At 44.8% G+C, this 10,083-nt stretch overlaps 1 protein-coding gene across 1 annotated transcript in view; it reads left to right on the top strand.

Annotated features, from left to right (window-relative positions):
* HEMK1 (HemK methyltransferase 1, mitochondrial release factors N(5)-glutamine) overlaps positions 1-3,797 on the top strand; it is a 54,400-nt gene extending 50,603 nt beyond the window's left edge. The window contains exon 12 of the transcript XR_014003651.1: positions 2,126-3,797. The gene's annotated coding sequence lies outside the window, so the exon portion shown is untranslated. The remainder of the gene's footprint in view (positions 1-2,125) is intronic.
* Positions 3,798-10,083: the final 6,286 nt, after the last annotated feature.

Below are 10,083 nucleotides of genomic sequence, written 5' to 3'. Positions count from 1 at the left end.
TGACACCCCAGGCCAAAGACTTCTCCCAAGAGGGAAGGTTCCACCATGGAAAGTCTGCAATTTGACAACCAGTTCACTAGAGAGTTTCTAATTGCTTCATAAAGCTGCGGGCAGGTAATATTACTGCTTTCCTCATTTTACATAATTGTATCATAATTTAATAGAACTCATTCCTAGTCAGTTGGCACATGTTTTCAATTCCTTGGAGCCTCAGCAAGGAGGGGGTGGGAGTGTTTTCCTTAAATGAAATTTGCAGAGGGCTGGGTTTTGTTTTTCCCCCTGAGGCTGCTGGTGGTTAGGTTTCTTTGGGGACAACGCACTGCATCTGACAATTTGAGCTTTCCTGGAAAAGTGTCTGGAAATAACATGGGCTTTGCCAGAGTACCAGGAGGTGGCGCAGCAATTCCAACTACAGGCCCATGGTGATTCTCTCCAGGGAAGACCCTGATGTGGAGACGGGGCTGCTCTGTGATCTGTTACAGAGCCATCCATTCTGAAATGAAATGAAACTAGAAATAGAAGAGGAAGAGGAGGAGGAGGAGTTTGGATTTGATATCCCGCCTTTCACTCCCTTTAAGGAGTCTCAAAGCAGCTAACATTCTCCTTTCCCTTCCTCCTCCACAACAAACACTGTGAGGTGAGTGGGGCTGAGAGACTTCAAAGAAGTGTGACTAGCCCAAGGTCACCCAGCAGCTGCATGTGGAGGAGCGGAGACGTGAACCCCGTTCCCCAGATTACGAGACTACCGCTCTTAACCACTACACCACACTGAAACCACAACCTGATTGAAGCCCGTGCAATGTTTGTGATTGCCTTTGCCATTACCTTCCATCTCCCCTAAAAATGGTGGAGACTCACAACACGGATCACCAAACTCTGTTTACAGGCTGAATAAGAGAAAAGTCTTAAATCTTTGTATATGTGAAGTCGTCTTGGGAGCACAGCTTTCAGGCACAGATAGGCATAGCCAACCAATTTGGTGGAGTGGATAGAGCATTTGGTTGGACCGGAGAGTCAAATCCTCCTTCAGCCAATAAGTCCACCGCTTGTCACCTTGACCTACCTCGCAGAATTGCTGAGAGTGAAAGGGGAATAATACTAGGCCTTTTCCCTTGAGCTCCTTGGAAGATGGCCAGTGTAACAAACGAGATCAGTAATAGTAGCCAACATGAACTGCACATGTTGAATAAGGGCCTCTTCTCCTTGCCACCTCACCACATGGTTGGTGATCAGGGGAGAGACCCAGTTGTGGGCACATATCACCATGCACAGAATTAAGCTTTTTTTCTGCCACTCCATAGCCTGTGAATTGCTGCAGTCCTTCTGCAGACTTTCTTCCCATACAGTGCTGAGGTGATTGCGATAATGGGCCATAAGTAGTGAATCATAAGATCGTCTGCTGTTTGTTTGTTTTTCCAAGGGGGGGGGGGGAGAAAACTAGACATCTGTGTTTTATTTTCCAAGAAATATTTCTCTGATCCTTCTGCATTCTATGTGAGGCAAGTTTCTTTCCCAGAAGTGAAATTGACACTTCCTCCAAAGAAGTGAATGGATGTGCTTCAGCAAATACCTTGACTTCAGTTTGGGTTTTTTTAATTGAGGTTGATAGTTTTGCTCTTTGTCAAGTATCATGGTGCACTAAACTGTTGACTGATTTGTATTAGATTATCCTTTTTTAGAGGAGGGAGTTAGGTTATGATTCTCAATACCTACCTTAGGCTACATGTGATGGGTAAGTAGGCCTGATGACAGGTAAACTATGGGTAACTGTTTTTAACAAAAATTATTGTTTGCTGCTCCATAACAAAAAGTTGTCCAGGACAGACTGGTTTCTCCTGTTATTTGGACCAAATACTTTTCCACTGCCCTAAGAGCAATTGTGATTCAAACTTATTCTGAAACCCTCCACACAACCACATGTAGTTTTAACAATTACTGCATGAATCATTGTCAGCTGTTCAGATTTTGTTCCTGCCAGTGCTAAAAACACAACCTTTAGCAAAATATTCTTAGCCTGTGTTGGCTTCCAGTGTTGTTTTTGACATTAAGATAAAACCAAAAGGGGAATTTAGAGTGGCCCTCTTGCCACAACTTTTTAAAGCATTTTCTCTCTCTCTCTTGACAGCAGTGAGAAGACCACAGCAGGAAAATGCAAGTCACTGCATCTCACAATACTGAGAATGTCTACATCCTTTTCCGATATAGTGGTACCTCGGTTCTCAAACGTAATCCATTCCAGAAGACCGTTTGACTTCTGAATTGTTTGAAAACCGAAGCACAAAGGGCTGGTTGCAAGTTCAACTGGAAAAACTGAAAAACATGCAGCAGAAGCCATTCGATTTCTGAGGCACGTTTGAAAACCGAAGCAATTACTTCCAGGTTTTCGGTGTTCGAAAACTGAAACGTTTGGCTTCCGAGACGCTCAAAAACAGAGGTACCTCCTGCTTATATGAATCATATAAACAAACACAAACAAGGCATGCATTGCAGTTGGAATACAAGCCCCAACAAACCTTGTCAGTCGTGTCACAGGCTTTAGGGGCCTTTTAGCTTTTTTTATGCTGCACACAATAAAATACGTCTACAAAAATTATATTTCTACCTTAAATTGCTCTCTTCCCCTTCCTTAGGGAAAAGTGTCTAATTTCATTCTTGCAGCAATCCTGTGAAGTAAGTTAGGTTAAGAGTTGGGAAGTGACCAGATAATATCCAGTGGGCTTTATGGTCAACTAAGGATTTGAATCCATGTCTGTCCTGCCAGCTACCATATACGGCGCTCATCTCGCTTTCAAGCCGAGGGAGCCAGCGTTTGTCCACAGACAGTTTTCCGGGTCATGTGGCCAGCATGACTAAACCACTACTGGTGCATGGAGGACCGTGACAAGTGCCAGAGCGCACAGAAACGCCATTTACCTTCCCACCACAGCGGTACCTGTTTTTCTACTTGCACTGGTATGCTTTCAAACTGCTAGGTTGGCAGAAGCTGCTGGTGGTAGCCTACTTGCGATGTCTGTCTCTAAGGCATTGCATCAGTCTTTACTATTCAAAACTGTTACATAGACTGGTATTGTCTGATACTAGCCTGTTGTCTAGAGATGTTGCTACACACTTAGTTTTGGGGAATCCTTGCTTCAGCCGTCACATTACAAGCTGTCACAGAGAGGGTGGGGTGAGAGAGATTAGGATGTGTGAATAGGGTCTGTATGTGGCTTTGGCCTTACTTCCCTTTGGCATTGGCCCCACCTACCACTGCCCTATGGTTTGTGGAAGGTTGTCTACAAAGACATGTGGTCCTGAGGTTGAAAAGGTTTCCAAAAGAGGAATCCTGGCAGGGATGGCAGTGATGTGGTGCAGACTATGATTTTTGTAGCCCAGTGACCAACTGAAGCCAAGACCTTACGAATGCAAAGTGTGTGTTTATCACTAAGTTACAATGGTCTCTTGTCAATAGAGCCCAAACAACTACAACCAACATTGGGTAGATGGTGGATGTTGGTCAAGCTTTCAGAGCCTATTTTATCGTCTGATCCACTTGTTCACCCAATATTCACCCCAGTTCTCTCACTCGCTCACACATTCTACCCGAAGCCAGTGTTGACCTTGTGGCGAAACCATTTTATGGTATGAGATATTCTGTTTGTTATTTCCTCTGATACAGCACATCACCACAGAGCATCATTAAATAAAAGCTAGTTTAGCAAATCAATAATTAAACAGAAAGTGTTTTGGCAGCAGAATAATTAAAAACAGAAAATATTTGTGGAAAGGAGTGCCATGTTCTCCCCGTTCCGTCCTCCCCATAGCTGTGCACAGCCGTGTGGCAGCATATGTCTGTGAAACGGACTGGATGATGCATCAGGAAAGGCAGCAGCTATCACTGAAGAGAGCAAAAGGTCAGCAGCCAAGCATAAATGAGGAACCGAGAAAGCCCCAGCCCAGCAGTGTGAGAGAGAAAGAAGTGGGAGTCTAGAAAGAACTCATGATATTTAAACTTAGAAAATGTTGTGTAATCTGAGGTGCTGAGTATTGTATTGCTTTGTATTTATAATAATAATAGCCCTCCAAGCAGCTCAAGGTGGCATAATGGTTATGCCCCTCCCCATTACACCCTCACATTCAATCCTATGGGGTACATTAGGCTGAGAGGTGATGACTGGCACCAAAACACCCAATGAACATCATGATTAAGTGTGGATCTGAACCCTCCTCTCTCAGGTCAACCAATCAGTTGATGCTTTGTTATATAAGCCTACCAGAAATCCCAGTTTTATGTCCAGTTCATGGCAGCCATTTTGTGACATTCTCTCAAAAATCCAAATGTGCCCCTGGGCCCAAAAAGGTTGGCATCCATTGTTCTATACGTCCAGATAGCCTGATATATTTGCAATTGGCAGAAAAGAGTGATCTGCCTGTTAGCATGTTGACTGATTGGTTCACACCAGTGCCTGACTGAGTGTTCTGCAAATGTTGCAGTTGCTATGTGCAACTTAAACAGTTATTCAGTATGCAGTATACTCCACTGTGCTAGGCCCCAGTAGCCCTGGGCTTTGGAGAGAGCGGATTCTTGCAAGAAGTACAGAACAGGCATACAGCCTTTCTCAGACTCCTCTCTATTTGTTTCTTAGACATGCGTAATTGTGGAACTAGAACTGTTTGCCCCAGCAGTAGCAATATGTCTGTTGCTTTCATCTTGACTTTTGGGAGCCCTTCCTCGCTGGCTTTCAGTTGAATGCAAGATAACGGAAATTTTTATTTATTTATCTATCTATTTTAATAAATTTATACACCGCCCTTCATCAAAAGATCTCACAAGATAAAAAAATACAAGAGAAAACAGACAAATAAACAGTTAAAAACAACAAAACAATAGCCCCCCCTTCCACAAACACAATTAAAAGGCTGTATAATATCAATCAGCCAAAGCTTCCATCTCCCATGCAGATGCAAGAGTGAGAGCTCTTGAGCAACAGAACCTTTTTCTCTCTACAACCTTAAGCAACCCCTGTTTACACAACAGCCAACGTTTCTGAGAATAGAAACAAATCTGCTTGGAAATATAATTCAGCCTGCAAAGGCTGAAAGAAGCAGGGGATCTATGCCAGTCGGTGTTTGGGGGAAGATTGTGGCCCTACAGAAAAGGACAGCATATTCTAAAGAAAAAACAATGGTCCAGGTTCCAGCACCCAGGATAATCTGCTTTTTTTGTGGAAGGGGTGCTATGTGGGGCAGCTCTCATTAAAGGGAAATCCTCTCTATGGAAAGTTTGGATCAAGAATGCATAGGAATATTAGGAAGCAGATTTGCTGGGTGAAGCCAGTGATCAGCTGTATGGCACATACAGCACATGTCAGTACCAGACAATACATGTACCTGGGCTGTGGGGCTGGCACATCAATTCCACTGGTACCGACTTTTCAGCAGCCCTAGCCATGAATAATGTTTTGGTGAGAGCTGGCTTAGCCTTTAGCCCTTGTTTGTTGTCTTATTCTTTGTAATGAGGAGGTATGATAGTTGATGTTTGAAATGAGGGTGTGTGGGACCAGTAGGTGGGGCTTTTGTTTTGTTTGTTTTTTCCATAATTATAGCCACAAATAGGCAACAGCCTAGGCACAAGTCACATATACCGTGACCAGGTGCAATGGGCATTTTAAGGTGGCTAGAAGTTGCAGCATCTGACATCACCTTGTGTGTCCTTTCACGTGCAGATCGTTTCCTCTGGACTACTCCCTCCCCTACCTAGTGATCTAGGGTGGGAAGAAGTTGACACATCCCAGGAAAGGCACAGCATCTGCAGAGGCCTCTAAGCCACACACCACCATTTATGTCATCTACGATGTGCAGGGGCTGATATGTAATTAACCTGGCTGGTCTAGATTATATCACGGACATCTGGATAATGGCACACTTTTGATGATTTGCCTCTGAGGTGCTGCTGCCGGATGCCGTCTATGTTGCAATTTTTAAGCATCGTTCTTATTTCACTGAGGTACTGTTTTACGAAGTGGTGTTACTTGCTTCAATGGGATATAAATATTTTAAACAAATAATCTTGGGTTTTTTCCTTGAATTGTTTATGGAAAAGGTACAGCCATATCTGTTCTCAAGGGCTCCAGAAATATTTTTCAAGGCGCAGAACATGGCGGGATGTCAAAACAGTCCAATATGTAATTAATATTGTAAGATCCGGAAGGAATGCCACCTGCGCTGTGAAGAGCACCATTCATAAATACTATAAAATGGTAGAAGCTCTAGAGCTGGTGTGATGAACCTTTGGCCCTCCAGATGTTGAACTACAACTCCCACCACCCCTATCCATTGGCCATGCTTGTTGGCAACATCTGGAGGGCCAGATGTCCCTCCTTCAGACAGAAGCTCTCCGCTCAGTTCCTTCCGCCATAGCAAAGCTCTGCTCCCAAGACACATCCAGCAAGACAGTGCAGTTGGTAGCTGGATCCTTTTGTCAGTTAGCTTTGACTATGACAGCTGCTACTTTTTTTTATTATCTCTCCTGCCGCTGCCACCAATCTTAGGGGAGACTGGCTCCCTTTCAGTACATCCCTGCCTGCCTTCTTCCCATCTCCATCTGCATAATGGAGCAAGATGGTTGCTGCTGTTCTCCACAACATCCCCTGGGTTTGGTTGTGGGCTTTCCAATCTCAGCCATGCTCAGAGAAAATGGCCTGCTAAAATGCCTGCTCTGTCCCTTGACCAAGATAATAATAGAAGGAACAGCTCTATCCTAACATACCTATTTTCTGATAACCTTCATACTTGCTAGAAACTACTCCAGCAGGCTAGATGTTTCTGGGCGGAGGTTGGGAATGCAAGGTATTTCTATGTGCTAAAGCAATTGCTTTACCATTTTAGAGAACAGGTTATGGGCAGCGATCCAGTTAAACTTGATCCCTAATAGAAAAGCTTGAAATTGCAGTCAGTGCCTCCCTCTCTTTGGTTTCTCTTCTCCTTTGTAAAACATGGAAGGACAAGTCACAGGGGCTTCATGTGAAAGACAAGCCAGCCTGAAGGGATTATAAATACTCCTTTTATTGTCCCTGCATCAGTGAGAAAGCAGCAGCAAGAGGGGAAATTTCCAAAAGCTCCCAGTCCCAAGCCTAACTGCTGTGAACTTTGGGTTCCTATTAGGAACTTCTATTCCTAGCATAGTTTTAAAGGAATTACTCTATATGATGGAACCCACAGCAATCATTTCTGTGTCGTTATACTTCCAGGAGTAAAGGCTTCCTTTAACTGGAGAAATGGGTTTCTAGAGCATGTAGGAACACGGGGTAAAATAGCACTTTGCAAATGATGCGTTAGCATCCACACCTTTTCTTAGAAACCTGCTGTGTAGGCAACATACCTTCAGAGTTAGCAACAGCAATAGTTTGAATGTTTCTTTGCCCCAGCATGTCTCTGGGTAGCATGAAACCTTAACACAATCATTTTCAATCCATGTGCTGTGAGCAAATGGCTAATGTGCGGTTGTGCTGTAAGCAGTTACAATGAGATGAATACAGCCTTAGTGAATTAACTGCTGGTCATCCTCTCACAAATATTTACTTGGATCTGAATATTGAGAAGTACTCCCCAAATCAATCTGCTGGATGCACTTCCTCTTGGCAGAGATGGAGAACCTGTGGCACTCCAACTCCCATTGTCCTCAGTCAGCAGGGCCTGTGATCAGGGATGATGGGAGCTGTAGTTTGGAAACATCTGCAGGGCCACAGTTCCCCCATCACTGCTGTATGGTTTTAGGAGAGCAGTGAAAGTTTTCGTGCATACAGGCTTTGGGTAGCTTCTGGTTAGTGAAAGTGACTGGCATTGTGTCATGATTGGTAGTTTGGTAGGCAGAGGCTGGTACTGTATCTTGATTGGCCCTCAAACCTAAAGTTCCCTATCCCAGCAAAAACCATGTGTCAAGGGACAAGCTAAAAGATATGGCCCTGCAGCCATTTTCAACTTATGGTTGAAGAGGTCTTGGTTTTAACCTCCATTTACCAGTACTTCTCACTTTTTTTATTAATTCCACAATTCCTCTCAAGCTGTATGGATCAGTTCTTGGTGATCTGGTTTCTACATGCAGGACACGTGCAATCTCTCACAGCCACTACGTTCAGGTATCCCCCAAAGATGGGAAACATAGGAACTGTTGGGAACTGACCCATATAAATATGAAATGAACTAAATAAAAGCCATTTTGCATGGTAACATTCCCCCCGGCATTTCCTTGCATCAAAGGAAATAAAAGCGATATATCAGTCAGATTCCAGACACCTCCCACAAGGGCATTAAGTAGGGTGGATGTGCAATGAAGTAATCCCTGGAAATGATGTGATTCATCCTTCATGGAAAGCTAAGGTGCCTACACACCTTAATTTAAAGGAACATTTGGCCATGCTATTTTAGTAAAATGCATAAATTTCCATACAATAAAGAGAGAGAGAAGATAGTGGTACAACACGTAGGACCACTTTCCAAGATTTGTTGTATAGTACTAATCTCTTCTCAGTGCTTAACACTCTCCAAAGTGCTGCCCCCAAAGGGACAATAAAGGGCAGGTAGGCTTTATAGAGCTGCCCCAGCAACTAGTGCATGCCTAGCTAGGGTAGCAGGTGTTTCCAATGCTGCCTGCCCATCCAGGGGTCTGCTCCCTGGCCTACTTGCACAACTTCAGGCAGGTCCTGGTCTGGAAGTCCTCAAAGAGGCCATAGGTCCAGCAGGTATAGGGAGATGGGAGATCCGCCAGGCAGCAGCTGCAGGCAGGTTCTGGTCTTGCCCCCAGGGTAGGCAACTATGCATCACTATCCACATGAAATAACATATTAATTTAAGGACTCAAAAATATTAAAGCATTTGTGCTGCTAGGAGTTAGGGTTGCAGCCCCTTAATTGTGATTGTTCGGTTTCATACATGTTTGGCCAGTAGCTGCAACTCTTATCTTGTCTGTTCCTCTTCTGGCACAACCAGATGGTGATGTGCAACAACAAGTGACTGATGACACCCAACTCTATCTGTTGACGGATGGCCATCCTAACTCGGCCCCAGACACACTGACCAGATATCTGGAAGCTGTGGCTGGGTGGTTACGTGGGAGCCGGTTGAAGTTAAATCCTTCGAAGACAGAGGTCCTCTGGCTGGGGCGGGACGATATGGGATCGAGGGGGCAACTCCCATCTCTTGCGGGGGTGCAATTAGTGCCAGCACCGTCCGTTAAGAGTTTGGGTGTAATCTTCGATACCTCCCTCTCTATGGAGGCACAGATTACAGCTATAACAAAGGCGGCATTTTTCCATCTCCGCCAAGCTAAGCAGTTGGCCCCTTATCTCTCTCGCCCTGACCTAGCCACTGTGATCCATGCGACGGTCACCTCCAGACTGGATTATTGTAACTCGCTCTACGTGGGGCTGCCCTTGAGACTGACCCAGAAACTCCAGCGGGTGCAGAATGCCGCGGCGAGACTCCTTATGGGGTCTTCGCTGCGAGATCACATTCATCCGGTACTATACCAGCTGCACTGGCTCCCGGTGGAGTACAGGATCAGGTTTAAGGTGCTGGTTTTAACCTTTAAAGCCCTATACGGCCTAGGACCCTCGTACCTACGGGACCGCCTCTCCTGGTATGCCCCACAGAGAAACCTACGGTCTGCAAATAATAACACCCTCAAGGTCCCAGGCCTCAGAGAGGTTAGGCTGGCCTCAACTAGAGCCAGGGCCTTCTCGGCTGCGGCTCCAACCTGGTGGAACGCTCTGTCACAAGAGACTAGGGCCCTGCGGGACCTGACATCTTTCCGCAGGGCCTGCAAGACAGAGTTGTTCCGCCAGGCCTTTGGTCAGGGCGCAGCCTGACTCCCTCCTCTGGCAACCTGCACAGAATTTTGTTTAATCGGTTGCCATCAATTTGATTTTAACTAATTTTTATAATGAAATATTTTTAGAATGTGTTATTATTTGATTGTTTATTTGATTGTTGTTAGCCGCCCTGAGCCCGGCTTGGCTGGGGAGGGCGGGATATAAATAAAATTTATTATTTATTATTATTATTATTATTCACAACATGTCATTTCCTCCTGATATTGTGGACTAC

This window comes from Podarcis bocagei, assembly GCF_964188305.1.
Source record: "Podarcis bocagei genome assembly, chromosome: 2".
Taxonomy (NCBI): Eukaryota; Metazoa; Chordata; class Lepidosauria; order Squamata; family Lacertidae; genus Podarcis; species Podarcis bocagei.
Note: the sequence above shows the minus strand (reverse complement) of the source record. Positions and strands in the feature narration are given on the sequence as shown.